The 18,370-nt window shown below is 39.4% G+C and overlaps 1 long non-coding RNA gene and 1 pseudogene across 1 annotated transcript; both read left to right on the forward strand.

Annotated features, from left to right (window-relative positions):
- Nucleotides 1-2,216: 2,216 nt before the first annotated feature.
- Nucleotides 2,217-17,171, forward strand: LOC113575875 (uncharacterized). Its single transcript, XR_003410447.3, has 4 exons — nt 2,217-2,496; nt 8,800-8,903; nt 9,393-13,942; nt 15,650-17,171. It is a non-coding gene; the product is annotated as an uncharacterized LOC113575875 (long non-coding RNA).
- A 147-nt stretch (nt 17,172-17,318) lies between these two features.
- LOC118240696 (prestin-like) overlaps nt 17,319-18,370 on the forward strand; it is a 2,527-nt pseudogene continuing 1,475 nt past the window's right edge.

The raw sequence follows: 18,370 nt of genomic DNA on the forward strand, positions 1-18,370 counted from the left end.
ATGTCATTTCCAGCTTTATACTGGGCTTTAATAAGCACAATGTAAACTACACACAGCAGGTGTACACACACATATATACACATGTTGGAATAAGGATTAATTAGGGCACTGGAAAAAAAACAAAAAAAATCAACACATGCATTTAAATTATTCCAATTAGAAGAGAATTAAACTTCTTTGTAGTTAATGGTCTTTCCATAGCCCTTTTTTCAGACATTTGAGTATAGGCCAAGTAAAAATAATTTATTCTGTATCTTCTTTTTCTGCAGTCCAAGAATGGAACCCACTTCTAAATCAAAATCCATCTTGCACTTATAACAATGTGAGTATTTTATGCATGAGAAAAGCATAAACCGATGCACTTCAAGGAATGCTATAAATAATTTTTTTCTTTCTATGGTAAATCCATCACAAAAATACGTTTACAAAATACTTTGGCTTTTACCGTATTTCCTAAACATTACACAAGCACACAAACAGACTGTGCCTGAAATGGATCTGTCACACACTGCAATGTCATCATTACAGATTCCGTTTACACCTTCCCCACTTAACACAGTCCTGAATTATAACCTTAGGCGTGTCTGTCATACTAAAGCATTATAATGAGGGATCGTCACAGGAACCATTTTAAATCTATTATGTAAGGCTACATGTATTGTTTTTTGGTTGGTTGGTACTTAACACAATACAGCTGTGATGGTTCTCTCTCATCACCCACTCCACTGAGGAGTGAGCAAGGACTCCTTCTCATTCTGTTGTGTTCTCTTCTAGCTGCCCTTTGTTTATGTTTGGCATGTGCTTTCTGTCTCCGCCTCTTCTGTCAGTCCTGTCTCCGCCCATCCTACCTACTCCGCCCCATGCATGTGTCCCACCCAAATAAACATCCTTATAGTTATTGGCTCCGCACTTCTCATTATCACCCTTTATTCCTATCAGCTGTTCCCTGTTTTATTCCCATTAATCCTGTGGATATAAATCCCGTTGTTTCCCAGTGTTTTTGTGTAGCATCGTGTTTGTGCTGGGCAGGATTGTGTGCCTTTCTGTATTGTTCTTGCCTGTTTAATGTTTCCTTTTGTTTACCCCTTTGTGAATATGGAAGACCTCCCCTATGAGTCAGAACCTGAGGCCACCTAACAGCTGTGGCTATCATGTGCATGTAATGAAGTGTCTTTGCATTTGCTGCTGTCTCCAGTGTTTATGCCCAGTAACCTCCAGCTGGTGAAGCCGGATGTGACAACACCCCAAAGTTGCACAGCACAATATCTATTTATTTTAGCTATTTATACAATAGGTATTTGTTTCTTAATGTGAGTTTGTGTATTGTATTAAAGGGAGACAAAAAAACTAATTAGACTTGCTGAAACTGAAAATATTCTACAAGCACAATTTATGTTAATAGCCTTCATGACAACTGGTCCAAGAGAGTGAGAAACAAAATTATAAGATGACGCTGAACATTCCATTGAGTCTCACAAGAAGAAAATAACATTTTATGTGCATAATTAATAAATTGCTTTTTTCAAAGGTAAAACTCTCCACTAATCTGAATGGCAACTGTTTTACAATAAGAAGTTCTCTGAGGACTTTAAATCAAATAAGCTTCCAATTTGCCTTCAGTCTACAGCTTTGCCAAAAATACTGCACAACCATTTGCTCCATCTCAATCATATCTCATTCTCCATGTGAAGAGAAAGTGCTCTCCAAAGTAGTCTGCATCAACTTACAGGGTTCATCAACTTACATCAACTTACAAAATGGTCTGCCCTGCTCACAGGGTTCACATTTTCGATTGGTTTTGACAAATGTTAAAGAAAAAGTATTTCACCAGACTACAGTTTGGTGCTCTTTGGCTGCTCAGATATAGCACTCTCCTTGGAATCATCACAGCTAAAAAAGTTGTTAGTTTTGCTTGAAAATTCCCAAACGCGCCACACATTAAGCAGTGACTGAATGAGAGAACTTTTATTATGCAAATCAAACAGTTCTACTGTGGCGAATCAAAATCTCTGAAACACCTTTGCGACACCCGGGATGTATCTGGATGTATTAAAAGAGTCTTAGATGGATGTCAGGCGTTGAATTATTCCTTTCTTTAATTATTTTCTGTTGTTGCTGTAACCTTTTATGTTATCGTGAAAAAAAACTATTAAAAACGATTTAATATTACTGTGTAACTATACTATTTAATAGTATTGTGTAACTCGTATTGTGCGAGAGAGAGAGAGAGAGAGAGAGAGAGAGAGAGAGAGAGAGAGAGAGAGAGAGAGAGAGAGAGAGAGAGAGAGAGAGAGAGAGAGAGAGAGAGAGAGAGAGGTAGCTCCCGGTTTTGTGACGTCTATAGTTGTATTTGAAAGCATCCGGCTGGAGACTGTAATGCTGTAATGCTGTCTGCTGTTGACGTGCCGGGAACAGAAGGAACTCGTGTGACCTGCAAGTGACTGGCTACGGATTGCACCTGTTCTACCGCAACTGGGAGCCCATTGGCCCGCCGAAGTAAGTTGAAAAGACAAACCGGTAATCGACGAAGCGCAACTTTATGCTGAAGCGTGAAAAGCGCTTTAATTCCTGCAATGTCCAGGACGTAATGGTTTACGATTTAATGAAGGTTGCCTATTTACCTTGAGTAGTAGCCCCATGCCTAAGTTGCGCGCTGAGCAGTATTCTAGGGCGACAACATTATATACTAACGGCACAAATTTACCACTAACCTTTAGACCAAGCAGTAAATAATTTATTACCGTCAAAAACAAAGAACAAAAAAAACACCGCATGTAGGATATAGAACGGAGTCAGTTACCTGTTGATTTATAGGTTTCTTTATTGTTATTGTACTATATATACACAATGAAATGAAAGTGTACAACTTCTATTAAGTTCTGATACACATGATACCTTGAATATTACTCATTAAACTATAACGTTTTTTCTAGCATGGATAAATAGGTCTGGATACATTATTGCCCTATATCGCCTTATAGTTCAACGATATGTATGGAATTTGGACAGATTTGTAGGCTATGGATTTGTAGCCTGACTGTACGGGATATTATAAATACCACTATATGTAGGCTAACACTAACTGTCTTTAATTTAATAGTTAGGGCAACAATTTAAAAAGTCGGCTAGAACTGCTACATTTTCCTCGACGAGGGCCAAAGTTTATTTTGCTATAAAAATGCTATATGGGCTTGGTATTCTGCAGCACACAGTTGTCAAAACAACAACAACAACAACAACAAAATCCAAAACCTACATACAAACTAAATCCCACACCACAAACAAAATAAACCCCATATCTAAAACAAAATGCAGCCAACACTCCTCAAACACCCCCCCCCCCCCCATGTCATGGCAGTTCCAATACAATTCCCTTTCCTACCCAACTATGTGACATCAAAAATACAATGATTATGAGACATTCAAAGTATACACAATTATTACTGTCCACGATAAACAATTTAAGATCACTACACTACAGCAGCTGAGAGGAGGAAAAACTATGATTCACTCTAGCAAGCAACGGGCTTGATCCTGTAAAACACCACACCAGTCGTGGCCAAAAATTTTGAGACTGACAGAAATTTTTGTTTTTACAAAGTTTGCTACTTTAGTTTTTATGGTGGCAATTTACATTATCTCTAGATTGTTATGACAGTGATCAGATGAATTGCAATTAATTGCAAAGTCATTCCTTGCCATGAAAATGAACTTAATCATAAAACCCTCATTTCCACTGCATTTCAGCCCTGCCACAAAATGGCCTGCTAACATAATTTAAGTGATTGTTATCTTAGATAAAAAATATTAATGAGGACAACGCAGCTGATATCACTCATGCAGATTGAATTAGAAGAGCAGACTGGTTGCTATAAAAGGGGGGTGGTGCTTGAAATCATTGTCTTCAACCATGGTTGTTTTCCATCAAAATGGCTTCACAGACAAGGATATTGCTGCTTGTAAGATTGCGTCTAAATAAACCATTTATCGGATTATCAAGAACTTCACGGAGAATGGTTCTGTTGCTGTGAAGAAGGGTTTAGGGCACCCAAGAAAGTCCATCAATTGTCTGGACCATCTCCTAAAGAGGATTCAGCTATGGGATTGGGTCAGCACCAGTGCAGAGCTTGCCCAGCTTGCAGAATGCAGATGTGAGTGCATCTGCACACCCAGTGAGGCCAAGGATTTCGGAGGATGGCTTGGTGTCAAGAAGGGCAGCAAAGAAGCCACTTCTCTCCAAGAAAAACATCAAGGACAGACTGAAATTCTGCAGGAAGTATAGGGATTGGACTGCAGAAGCCCCCTTCAGATTGATTGGGACATCTGGTCAAATGATTGTTCGGAGAAGAAAAGGTGAGTGGTAGCAATCATGAGTCCTGTGTCATGCCAACAGTGAGGCATCCTGAGACCATTCATGTGTGGGGTGGCTTCTCATCCAAGCAAGTGGGTTTGCTCAAAAGTTTGCCTAAGAACACTGCCATGAATAAGGAATGGTATCAAAACATCCTCCAAGAGCAACTTCTCCATGTATTTGTCAATAAAAAGTTTTTAAAAAAATATGAAATGCTTATAATTGTACTTCACAATACCAGATAAACATCTAACAAAAGGATCTAAAAAAACTGAGGCAGTAAACTTTGTGAAAACCAAAATTTGTATCAGTCTCAAAACTTTTGGCCACAATTGTATCAAAGGAGTACAGATTCCCATATAAATCCATGTTGGTAGCCTGCCTGTTACTGCATGTTATTTGCTCCGCAAAATGATTTCTGACCACTTGGAGCTAAATAAAAAACTAAAAAAGTAAAGTAAAAAGTAAACATGAAAAAAAGTTAAAAAGACAGCCCTTAAGAGCCAGTGCTTAGTTTATAATGCAACAAGCTACACAAACAGCCTAGCTTACAAATATTAATTGAATTCTTACTAGTAAAAACTTTATTCTTACTAGTAAAAATGTTTCCCCCATTAAAATGAATGGAAGAAGTCAGGAATTATCACTAGTAGTAGTAAAATTTTTACTAGTAAAAGCAACACTAGCTGGCTCATGTTGCACTTGTAAATAGGTTTTGAGCTCGCTGTTGATATAGAGGTGTGTGTGTGTGTGTTGGAATGTCCTTTACTGTTGTTTCCGTGGCAACTACCTAACCTCTGATCACTGTGGTAAATTCCCAGCAATCTGCAGTTACCATGGTAACCACCTCCCCTCCCCTCCCCTCCCCTGTGCCAAGATACCTTGATGACTTATATGACATCCCCTCACCGAAATAACATAAAGTCAGGATGTGTGTGTGCGTATGTGTGCGTGTGTGTGTGTGTGTGTGTGTGTGTGCGTGTGCGTGCGCATGTGCACAATTCAACAAGCTATATCCCACATAAACCTTGTTTGTGATTTTTGATTTAGTTATATGCTTTGTTTAAGGAGTAGAAAGACTTTGCATTTATGTGTTTAAATGTAACATTGGGAGAGCACATGTACCCCACTGCTGCAGTAGTGATTCAGTGGTTTGTCCCACTCAGAGCTTATGGCATGTGGATTAAATGCACATCACAATTTGTCTGCTTTCCTTTCTACTGATGTGAAAAGAGCTGATGGGGAAAAAAACCTCCAAATTGCTACCATCTCATGATATATTGTGTGTGTGTGTGTGTGTGTGTGTGTGTGTGTTATGTGCAGTTCTGATGATGCATCCAGAGTGGCAGAATGTTGGTGAAAGATTAACAAGCATAGAAAAGTTGCAGTAATGATTGACAGATCTTTCAAAAGATCTTTCAATCAGGGAGTAAACCACTAAAAAGACACACAAATATCCTAAGAAATAAATCTAATAGCAAATGAACACTTGGACAAGATAGGATGTCTTTACTCACTTTTAAATTACCATGGGAAAATGAAAGCCTTTTTTTTTAGCTGTCTTTTAAAAGTGATCCTGTGAGTATGCCTGGTGGCTGCTCAATAGATGTTAAGTAAAGTGTCTGTGTGTGTGTGTGTGTGTGTGTGTGTGTGTGTGTGTGTGTGTGTGTGTGTGTGTGTGTGTGCGCGCCTGCATATTCCCCCTTTTGGGCTGGTTGATGATTTTCATGTAGACAACCTACCTTAGCTGTACACCTTAACTTTACAATATGTACAGATGCAGAAACACTGTCAGAATGAGTTCATGATTCAAGAGTCTTAGGTGTGTACATTTGATGAGACCCCTTGAATGTCTGACAAATATGATGCAAATGTGTCTCTGTGTGATTGAATATGTACATTAGCGAGATGTTAGTGTGTGTCTGTGTCTGTATCTGTGTCTCTGTGCATCCTAAAGTATGCTTAAAACAAAGACTGAGCAAAGGTGAGTTGGCAGTAGGCAGAGAAGAGAGAGAGATAATGAGTGTGAATAAAACACACTTGGACAAATGCCAAAGAGAAAATCCTTTCTAGATACCATAAGGCATCAAACTATGAAAAAATAAGTGACAACACACTACACAACAAATCACAGGCTCATAAGCAAAAATTTGTCCAATCACATATTCCAAAGACACCTACCACCTACTTAATTTAGCAGCAGCTTTGCACCTGTAAGTGGCACTACATAAGGGCCGAATGACTAGTGTATGTGTCACCGGTTTCTTTTTAATTTTTCTGTCTTTCTTTTTCACTTAACATTATCTTTAACATTATCTCTTATTCTCTCTCTCTCTCTCTCTCTCTCTCTCTGTCAGAGGCACTTTGAAGAGGACAAAATGAATACTAAAATATTTACAAGCTTACATCAGGGACTGTCTTTGACCTCTTGAGGGTGCAGTACCCCAGTGTACTTCATCCTCAACCACTCAATGGTGAGAGTACTTTCACCAGGCATTAGATCTGTAACAAGTGAGATGAGAAGTATAGTTACTGATTATGATTACACTAAGCCCTAGTATAACTGGCAATGTCTCTTTAAGAGAGTGACTAATGGGGGCCTTGAGAGTCGTTGTTAGCGTTGTTAATGTTACTAAGCCCTAGTTTTGTTAAACAGCGAATCCTAAACAGAAATCAGGCATTTCCAGAAGTAAAACCAAAAACATTTGTATCAATTTTCCCAACCAGAAATGAGTCAACCTTTACTACAAAAACTCAATACAAATTCCAATATTAATCAAAAGACAGGTTCCAAAGTCATGCTACATTGATCTATATGAAGTCAATATCTATCCTAACCATGAATTAAGGGTGAAATAACTTTAAATGTGCTCAACCTTTCCTTTCATGACTTCTTGGTCCTAGGTCGGATATTCTCATACTGGCTGGCTCACGAGCTGTTAGAGCACAGATTCTTACTGCATCGGTTACCCTGGAAATTTGCAGTAAACACTGGCAGTAAAGCTTATTGCAGATGTAATTGTCCAATGGATAGAAAAGCAGCAGCATATAAAGATATACTGTAGTAGTCTCTGAGGATCTGTAAATTGGATCTGTAAACTCTTTATACAGTTCTAAGTGTAGGTGTTGTAGATAGGTGAGAAACGGGGCCTGTGTAGTCTAGACAGTTGATAGTGAATCATTCATTGTCTCTTCCTGCCAAATGATGGAATTACAATGGATAAGTCAATCTGTCTGAATGAATTGCAAAGGGAAAATACTGAATCTAACTGTTAGCACACGTCTATAGTGCACTTTAAATTATACCACTCTAACCTGTACCTATGTGGTTGGATTTGTACACAGTACCATGCAGCCTATAACCTACATGTGTGTGGATTGTGTAGTGATACCATGATTCTATCAAGCTATAGCCTAAACCCAATACGTCTCCAAACATGTTGAGGTTCTTTCTCTAAGGACGATACAGTAAGGTGGACTAGGTAATGTGATAGAGTTTTTACTATGTAACATGATGTCTCACATCACCTGAGATCACCCAGTGTTCGACATGACACTGTCCTACCAATATGCCAAGTAGGGAGTAGGGAGGAGCTCTGCAACTGCATGTTAGACAGCCTGGTGCAGAGATACTTCAATTACATCTTTTTAATGTTGCATATATGCATTTTCTTCCTCTCTTGTCATCATCTGTAGTGCAAAAGACGGCGTGTTATTTTTGAACCTCTGTGAATAAGCACTCATGACATTTACTGGATTAGGACTTCTATTATTATGTTATTAGGTGTGTATTTACTTATGTAGACATAAACTAATGGGACAGAACACATTTTGGAAAATAATAGTAAAACGTTATTGCATTTCTGATACAAATAATTATTGTTGGCTGTTTAGATATGTTTGATTTTCATTTTCTGATTTTCTGTGTTTTTGTCATTCTCTCTTTCTCTCCACATCTTAGCCCATGTAACTGCTTGACATTCTTTCTGTCTCCCAGTGTCACATGCACTTTGGGTTGATTAGACCAGCAATTAGGTTTGGTTTTGTGTGTGTGTGCGTGTGTGTGGGTGGGTGTGCGTGTGTGTGTGTGTGTGTGTGTGTGTGTGTGTGTGTGTGCAGTGCATTCTAAGCAGTCCTATAACTGAGTCAATTAAAACTGGTGGGAACCGTTTTCTTACCCCTCCCACTTCTTTTGTGTCTTAGGCTGCCTTCATGAATATTCAAACTCTAATAAAGACTAAATACTTTTTAACACAATGAGAGAACAAAATGCACAGCACAGTGATGCAATGAATCATGGATTCTTGTCTCTTACTTCACTTCCTCATAAAAATATTTACTTTCTGTACGTAGAAGAAAGGGGCCCATTGCAGCAAGACAGCTTTGTTTGTTTTTTAGACCTCTGACATGTGCTTGTATGTGTGCATGTGTGTTATGCATTTCTGCAGGGTGGTGCAATCTGTATTTTGACAGCATGCCACAGGATTTTGCTGGTATTGTTTTGATTAGCCTCATGATCCAAACGAACCCTGAGCCTGTGACACCCTTTAAGGTAAAGGAACACCCTCACACACAAACATCCAATGTTTTTGTCTGATGATAATGTGTTGTAACTTCCTCTTTTTATTGATGGCCTAAAATGAGTTTGTTCTAAAGCCAGACACAAAGACTTTAGAAAGTGGATGAAACGTGTGGGCAGGGAGACATATTCTGTCTGGAGCATAAAACTAAACAGACAAGGGTATTCTCCCTTCTCCCACCTCAACACTGTTCTCAGTGGGGCTGGATATTAGTAAGTCTTCAGCCTTGTAGTTTTATACTTAAATCCTAAAATCTATTTGCACAAACCTTTGGCTAATATTATTTGATTTGCATTGTGCTTACATATGCTTTTGTTTGTAAATCTACAGATATATGGACTCTATATACTGCTTTCATTATAGAATGCTCTTTTTTTCTACTTTGTTGTTATTCTCTGTCCTTTCCCTATGACTCCCTTATTCTCTTGGCTGTCCTTGCTTCTTCTGGCTGTGTGATACAGGTGGAGTTCACCTGAGATCAGGTTTCCCGCTCACCTGTCCCTGGATCATTCTCTATCACCATGAGGTCTCTTACGTATGTGTGCCTGATAAAAGAAACCCTCACCTTCCCCAAGTTGTCTTGCACCAGACATGGTCCTGATACACTCTTATTCACCAAATCCAAACTGGACAACTTCATATTTGCTCAAGCAGCTCGACTATCTCTCATCGCGTTAGGTTATTGAATATTTCTGTTCATATAATTCATATCATTATGCTGTCCTGTGTTGACCAGAAGAGGATGGCTTCCCCCTTTGAGTCTTGCTTTCTCTTGATGTTTCTTCCTCTAATGCCCAGGGTGTCCGTTTGGGCTTAGACCCGGACATGTGTAAAGCTGTTTTGTGACAACAGCTTTTGTAAACATACTATATAAATAAACTTTGATTGGCTGATTATACACATGTTCACGCAAAATAGGCTACACAGTCATTTTCCAAAGCCAGGTTACAAAGTGACTGTGTTTGTTTACTACAAGTATCCATGATAATGACTCATATAATTATAATGTTGATTCATTTTATCCTTCTTAAAGCAGGCTTTGTTTAAAAGGAGCGCTAATGTCTGATGAATACATTTGCATACCAAAATCACTTTGGGCAAGACAAAGATGAGTCTGGAACATCAGCTAAAAGGGACAAGTGGCATTCCTCCCCTGTACCAGCCTCTGCTGTAGGAAACACGGAAAAGAGCTGGAGTAACCAACACAGTGATTTTTCATTATTTTATCTTCTTGTACACTATATTCTCCCATAAATGTCATGTTGTTGTTGGAATGGTGTTCATAACACAAATGTCTTTGCTAAAATGATAAGCAGCAAAATCAGGAATGCCTTGAAGACCTATGGGGGACCTGCTCCAGATGCTCTATTTACCTCTTCTATGGTGTAACCACTTGGTATAACAATGACATCCTGGTTGTCTGCTGGTGTTCCTTGCTAAAGTCCTAAACCACATGGCTCCCAGCTTCACTGTCAGCTCCATCGATCCCAAATTTGTCTCACAGGATCCAAAACAGGTGCACTGTCAGGAATGTTTGTGAAAGGTCATCTGTGTGAGTGGGGCACCCAAGCGTGCATGAGTTTCTGTTTGTGTTCTTTTAAGAGCCCTTGATGGGGGGTTATTTTAGAAGCAGTACCAGAAACTGTTACTTTAGAAGCAGTACCAGAAACTGTTTAAACAAGGGGTTGAATCTGTTCCAAGAGGGTCAAAGATGAGTGTGGTTTGGTGACTGCATACATAAACACACCTGATTCAACTGATCAACCAATTACCAGGCTAAGTAGGTGTGTCTGAGCAGAACAATCATTATATTTTGCAGGACTCTGGTCCTCCATGGCAGGACTTGGACAGCCCTGGTTTAAAAATACCATCACAGATTGTACATTTGTTTACATTTGGAAAATTGTGAAAGCATTTGTAAATGTTGCAAATATAATTATGTGGATATACCAGGGGTCCACAACCTTTTTGCACAGTGGACATGTTTGCAAATTGATAATTTTTTCAAGGAGTTGTGGTGGCATCACCTGGATATCACAACAGGAACATGGTCAAATACTTTATGTGAATATAATCATAAAGTGTGTTCGTAGTTCAACTAAACCATAGACAGTAGCTACAAAATCACCAGTAATTTTATTAGGTACACGTACAATGCATCAGCCTCGTTAATGCAAATATTGAATCAGCTTCTTAACACAAATATAATCAGTCTAGTTAATGCAAATATCTATTCAGCCAATCCCATGGCAGCAACTCAAAGCATTTAAGCATGCTGACATGTTCAAGATGACCTGAAAACTGAAGTTCAAACCAAGCATCAAAATGGGGAAGAAAGGTGACTTAAATGACTTAAATGTGGCATGGTTGTTGGTGCTAGACGGAGGGTATGAGTGTTTCTGAAACTGCTGATCTTTTGAGATTTTCATGCACAACCATCTGTAGGATTTACAGAGAAGTCTCTGGGGAACAAATCCAGTGATCAGAGATCAGAGGAGAATAGCCAAACTGGTTCAAGGTGATAGAAAGGCAACAATAACAACTCAACCACTTTTTACAACCAAGGTGTGCAGAAGAGCATTACTGAATGCAAAATGCATCAAACCTTTGAAGCAGATGCGCTACAGCAGCAGAAGACCACGCAGGGTGCTATGCCTGTCAGCTTAATGCAGGCAACTATGGCTACAATCCACATGGGCTCACCAAAATAGGACAATAAATTATTGGAAAAACATTGCCTGGTTAGTTGAATCTTGATTTCTGCAGCAACATTTGAATGGTAGGGTCAGAATTTGGTGACAACAAGAATGCACGGAGCTTTCCTGTCTTATATCAACGGATCAAGCTGGTGGTGGAGTAATGGTGTGGAGGATATTTTCTTGAAACATTTGGGCCCCTTAATACCACCTGAGCATTGTTTAAACATGTTTCTAGCACCTTGTTAAATCTTTGAATTAAGGCAGTTCTGAAAGGGGTCCAAACCAGTACTAGCAAGTTGTGCCTAATAAAATAGTTAGTGAGTGTATAATAACAGTCTATAAGCCAAACACTTTTACATTCATATTCAGCATAACCTTGGGGTCTGAGTCTTGTTTCCTCATTAGCAGTAGTTCTGCAGAAGTCAGAAAGTTCAGAGGTGGAGTTTAATTTTCCACATTTTCACATTTGACATTTCATTTCACATTTTATAACCCCTGATGTTCTAAGTATTTTCTTTGTAAGTCACAGATCAGTATACTATAGATACAATTTTATTTTGAAGCTTCCTGACATACCCATCAGGTTATGTGTGTCCTAAAGTTTATGTTCATATTCACAGAAACTAAGATTTCATGTACAGTGCAGTCTATAAATGGACTGAGAAGGTTTTTTTTTTGGCTCAGTACTCAAGTGCATTGGCTCTAAAACAAGACTGTGAGGTTGAAGTGTAAAAATGTTAACTTTCACACTGGGATGATACAGGAACATTTTAAAGGTTAACATGTATTTTATGTTTATTATTTTGTTTCTCACTTAACCAAATTATGTTGTAAACAAGAGAGCTAATTAGAAATTTTGAATGGTCAACTTAAAGTTTGTTATATACACTGCCTGGCCAAAAAAAAAAGGTCACACACACTAATATTTCGTTGGACCGCCTTTAGTTTTGATTATGGCACACATTTGCTGTGGCATCGTTTCCACAAGCTTCTGCAATGTCACAACATTTATTTCTGTCCAGAGTGGCATTAATTTTTTCCCAAGATCTTGTATTAATAATGGGGGATTTGGACCACTGTGCAAAGTCTTCTCCAGCACATCCCAAAGATTCTCAATTGGGTTCAGGTCTGGACTCTGTGGTGGCCAATCCCTGTGTGAAAATGATGTCTCTTTCACAATTCGAGCCCGATGAATCCTGGCATTGTCATGTTGGAATATACCCGTGCCATAAGGGAAGAAAAGATCCATTGATGGAATAACCTGGTTGTTCAGTATATTCAGGTAGTCAACTGACCTCATTCTTTGGGCACATAACCTTGCTGACCCTAGACCTGACCAACTGCAGCAACCCCAGATCATAGCACTGCCCCTACAGGCTTGTACGGTAGGCACTAGGCATGATGGGTGCATCACTTCAGCCGCCTCTCTTCTTACCCTGATGTGCCCATCACTCTGGCACAGGGTAAATCTGGACTCATCAGACCACATGACCTTCCATTGCTCCAGAGTCCAAATTTTATGCTCTCTAGCAAATTGAAGTCGTTTTTGCCGGTTAGCCTCACTGAAAAGTGGTTTTCTTAAGGCTGCACAGGCATTTAGTCCCAGTCCCTTGAGTTCGCGTTGCATTGTGTGTGGAAATGCTCTTACTTTCACTATTGAACATATCCCTGAGATCTACTGTTGTTTTTCTACAATTTGATTTCACCACACATTTAAGTGATCGCCGATCACGATCATTCAAAATTGTTTTCCCACCACATTCCTTCCTCGAAGATGATGTTTCCCCACTGTCCTTCCACTTTTTAATAATGCGTTGGACGGTTCTTAACCTGATTTTAGTAGTTTCAGCAATCTCTTTAGATGTTTTCTCTGCTTGATGCATGCCAGTAATTTGACCCTTCTGAAACAGATTAACATCTTTTCCACCACCACAGGACGTGTCTTTCGACATGGTTGTTTTACAAATGAGAAGCCACTCACTGCATCAGTTAGGGTTCAATAACTTGTTGCCAGCTGAAACATAATCACCCATGCAGTAATTATCCAATGGGAGGCTCTTACCTATTTGCTTACCTATTGGTGGTGACCTTTTTTTTTACCAGGCAGTGTATATAGTAGTCTAAAAAATCCTGTGTAGAATCTCAGCCGTACCCAGGACTGCACTCGTCTGAATGGAGATTTTGGGTGTTGTTTCTGGGATGTGCTGGAGACATTCTCTCAGTTTGGGGGTCACAGTCCCTAGTGCTCCGATTATCAAGGGGACCTCTGTTGCCTTCAACGTCCACGTTTCCACATCCAACTCTTCTCTTAGGTAGTGGTATTTTTGGGGGTTTTCATGTTCCTTGGTCCTGATGTTGTAATCACTTGGGAGTGCCTTCTTTTGCTGTTTGTCCATCAATACAGTGGTTGTCTGGTTGGCCATTACCATTTTGTCAGTCTGCATCTGGAGGTTCCACAGAATCATAGCTAGTCCATTCTCCTCCACCACCACCACATGATTTATAACAAGAGTGACAGTGAGCAGAAATATGCTGCTTTCAATCCTGATGAATTTAAGAGCAAGGCCCCTGCATTGTTAAATGGTCGCATGTCACACCTGTACCTAGTTATTGTTCTTGTTAGTATGTCTATTTAAAGACCTGTTGAACTGTTGTGCTTTCTCAGTGTTTGACCCCATGTTGTTCATGCTCCTCTGGTGTTAACTGTGCTATACTGTGGGCTGCCCTTTATTGCGTTTTTGTATATTACCTTTTTTTTCTTCGTGTTTTAGTTTTGTTCTTTACTGTGTTAATAAGTATCTGTGATTTGTTTTAATAATGGCTCACCTCCATGTATGTACGAATACACTTACATAACCAGAGGTTTTACCACAAGACATAAACCACTGGTTAACCTTAACAAAGGTCAGGTTAAAGTTTGCTTTAAAAATACATGAACATTCCTATAGCACTCCAGACCAAACTGTAATGCATGGATGAAGGATTACCCTGTATGAGTGTGCATTTGATAGGGGTCACAATAAGGGGGTTCAGCTGCTTTGGGTGAGCATTAATATTTCACTCTCCTATTAGTTTCCCTTTTGTTCATCTACTTGCTTCGATACACTCAGATGAACACACAGTGTGGTGCTGGTTTACTGAGTTGATGAGTAAGCCCAGATGGAGAAAGTTTCCTCAGCTAAATGCTACATAGGTGTGGAAAACTACCAAAAAAATATTTTGTGGTAAAAAAAAATAATAATAATTTTAAAAAAGGGGAAATTTTAAAAAACTTGAAAATGAGAAATTATGAGTTAATCGAAGGTCTGATCATCCAGGACTGTTTGAGTCCTTCTATATCCTTTTAAAAGCTCTGTATGTTTGCCTGATTGTTGTGTACCTTTTCAAGAATTATGTTTTAAATACTATAATCCTAGTGTCTTGTGCTTTAGTAGTTTGTGTGTGGTGGGTGAATGTGATGTGGAAGGAAAGATGTTGTATTTCAGCAAAGCTTTGAAAATAGAGTTTTATCAAAGTGAGGAAAACGAGTCAACACCACACAAACTCAAGTAGACGATAGGCAAAAATATCCCCACTGCCCAGCTCTTCAGAGACTGCAATCCTTTATTGCTTTGATTTTGTATCTTGTGTTAAAACTTTTTTTTTCTAGTACATTCATACACATTTTTCATCTGACCATAATAAACCAGTAGCCATACTGTAGTGTTTGTGAATGCCCACACATGGTGAATTTTACAATGAGGCTAATTTTGATGGCCTACTTATTAGGCTGATTTAAATAACCAGTTTCTCTGATAGCCTGCTAAAGGGGCCTCTCAGGTGCAGTGTATGAAGATTGTTTACCTGCATCTTTGTCCATTGAACACACACACTCTAAACACATGCATAAAAAGGTATAAAGCTTTCAGATAATCACCAGTGACCAAAATGTATTCAAGTTTCTAATGCAGTAATTGAGTAAAAAAAAAAAATTTTTTTTTCATCCAATGTAATTTTCATATTTTTTTTGCATCCTGCAGAGAGATTGGTCATCTCCACTACTGAGCGCCCCCCGCAGGTTAGGAAGAAGTGCGTTCACTCTCCCCTATCTGCTGCTCTCTTAGAGCTACTTGCACTCAGAATCCTTCATCAACATTCCCCGTCCTCCTCCCTCTCGACCCTCTGCACCAGTTACGTCAGCTGATCCCCTCCCACTTCCAACACAGCCAATCAAAGACGCCCAACCTGAAACTGGGCGGAATATTCGGGTGAGGCGCCGGCTCCTCCCACCCGGGCGTCCCCCAAGGCCTCCACGCCTGCCTCCACTGCGCCAAATCACAAACCTCAGCTTTTCAAGAAGCTTTACGTTTTCTTTTTTTGAGCTGCCACTCCATCAGTCTGAACGAAGTCAAGCAGATCGACTGCGAGATGTCGTCGTACTGCTGAGGAAGATGCAGTACTGAGTGGACACACTGTTTTCATTAGATTCAGCAAGTGATCAGACAATTACACCAATCCTAAATTAGCCTTGCTACTTAGGCTCATATTACAGCTTAACTGGTATGTGCTCCTTGCATTTTAAAGTCAAGTCTGTAGAAAAAATAATTTAGATTAATTTTGTTCCCATCGATTCACATAGTGTACAGTTGGAAGACAGCTTCACTACGTAACCATTAGGGTGCTATGATGCTCACCTGCTGTTCATGTTGGCCAGAACCAATAATATTGCAGTGAGTGTGCTTCTGGTTTGACCGCTTTGTGCAAAGATTGATAGTCAGCTTGTGGAGAAGACTTTAAAGTCCAGCCAGTATGAATGGACACAATAGCCAGTTTTATTATTTATCAAATATATCTCACAAATATTCCTACCAAAAAGTATAACTGTTATTAATATACTTGTTATTGTTGACTCAGAGCTAGTCCTGGCGTGCTTATCGTATTGTTTCAACAACATTTAGAAAATGACTCAGCATAGCTATTTTAGAAAGCTAGTACAGTTTCCTTTTTTCTTCAAAGGCTTATTCTTAGCAATGGAAATATACTAGCAATTGCTTTTGTGTCCTTACATCACATTCTTTTTCAGGAGCAGGAATGCTTGCTTAGAAGGTGTGTGGGCGTAATTGTGGACAATAGAGAACACCAAATGTAGTTTTCTTTTGTTGTTATTATATTTTTTCTCTTCTTTTGGTTAAGGCCACAGCCAGGAAGCATACAGCCTGGATTTGTTAAGGAGATGAAATGATATGCAAAATAATCAGGTTGGCAGTAATGTAACAAGAGGTTTCTCTAGAGTGCTTGAAAAGTCAATCTCTGTCTCTCTCTCCCCCTCTCTCTCTCTCTCTCTGTCCCCTCTCTGCCCCTCTCTCTCTCTCTCTCTCTCTCTCTCTCTCTCTCTCGCTCTGTCTCCAACACTTCCTCCCTGTGCTGAAGTTGTATATTTTTAAAAGAAAAAAAGAAAAAAGGACTTTTATGAATGATTGGTCATTACTGGGACATTAACAGTGCATATGAGAAATGTTTCCTTTGTTGTTTTGTGACTGTAGTTAGCATCTCTGTGCAACAAGTCGAATTAAAGAAAATAAATTCACTGGATTTTGTGTGTGTGTGTGGGGGGGGGGGGGGGTTTGTCAGAGAGAGAAAAACTGAGCATAGTTCAAGGTGAGTCTACACCCTGTGTTATACGAGTAATAGAAATCACAAACACTTTATGAGAATCTTCTCTCTTTTACATACAGCCATTATTTTAAATATTTCTGCTTCAGACAAACACTTATTTTAACTGCAATTTTTAAAGTGTGTTTGTATATATCTGTGTGTGTGTGTGTGTGTGTTATATTCATTCCTGCTAACAGATGGGTGATCATTGTCTATATTCCGAAAATTGCTCCATGGAACCCCATCAAGCAAGCCTGAACGAAGCACAGCTGGATATCCTGGGGCAGCGGAGGGAAAAGGAGTCCCAGTCAGTTGGGGAGAAGATGACTGCAGAATTTTAGTAAGTATGGGCTGGGCTTAATCTTGAGGGTTCAAGTAATATATTTGAGGGGTGGAAGGGTGAGGGAAAATCATGATACATATGCACTGTGGACAGTTTATTGTTTAGCTAGGCTTTGGCTTATATTGTGTTCGAGTCTCCCAAGTGTCTCACCTGGATCTCATCAGTGTCTCACTCACCTGTGTCTGTGCTCCAGGTCTCTCACGTGTGTCTGTGCTCCAGGTGTTCTGGTCCTCGTGTAAAGAGCTGCTTTATGTTGTGTGTTCCTCTGCCATCATGGCTGCAGTGTTATTCATTCCAAGAGTATACATTTGGAAATTTGGTCTCAGGAATTGGTGTTGGCTGTGACAGGTCAGGCAAAATTAGATGCTTGCAGATATGAAAAAGGAGGTTGATTTATTCTAAGTTCAGGGGTTGTGGAATAATCTAGGATGAAGATCAAAAGGGCATATAAAGGGAAAATCCAAATCATAGAGAATATAACAGTCTGAGTCAGAAACCAGAAGAGCGATCACAAAACGAAGCAGGCAGAAAATCCAAAAGGGGCAGACAAAATACAATAACGAGGTATACGAAGACAGGGTAGGGTACACAGAAAGACTATCCACCATAACGCTCAGTATGCTTTAGTAAACTATCGGCATTACTTCCCAATGAATGAGTGTATGAAACAATCTTATATACGTCAAGATTGAGGACACACAGGTGACTTCAATATTCAGGTGACACTGATATGATTGGATGGCTCTGATTGGTTGAGTCATTG

This window comes from Electrophorus electricus, chromosome 25 (assembly GCF_041902795.1).
Source record: "Electrophorus electricus isolate QZ-2024a chromosome 25, ASM4190279v1, whole genome shotgun sequence".
NCBI classification, from domain to species: Eukaryota; Metazoa; Chordata; class Actinopteri; order Gymnotiformes; family Gymnotidae; genus Electrophorus; species Electrophorus electricus.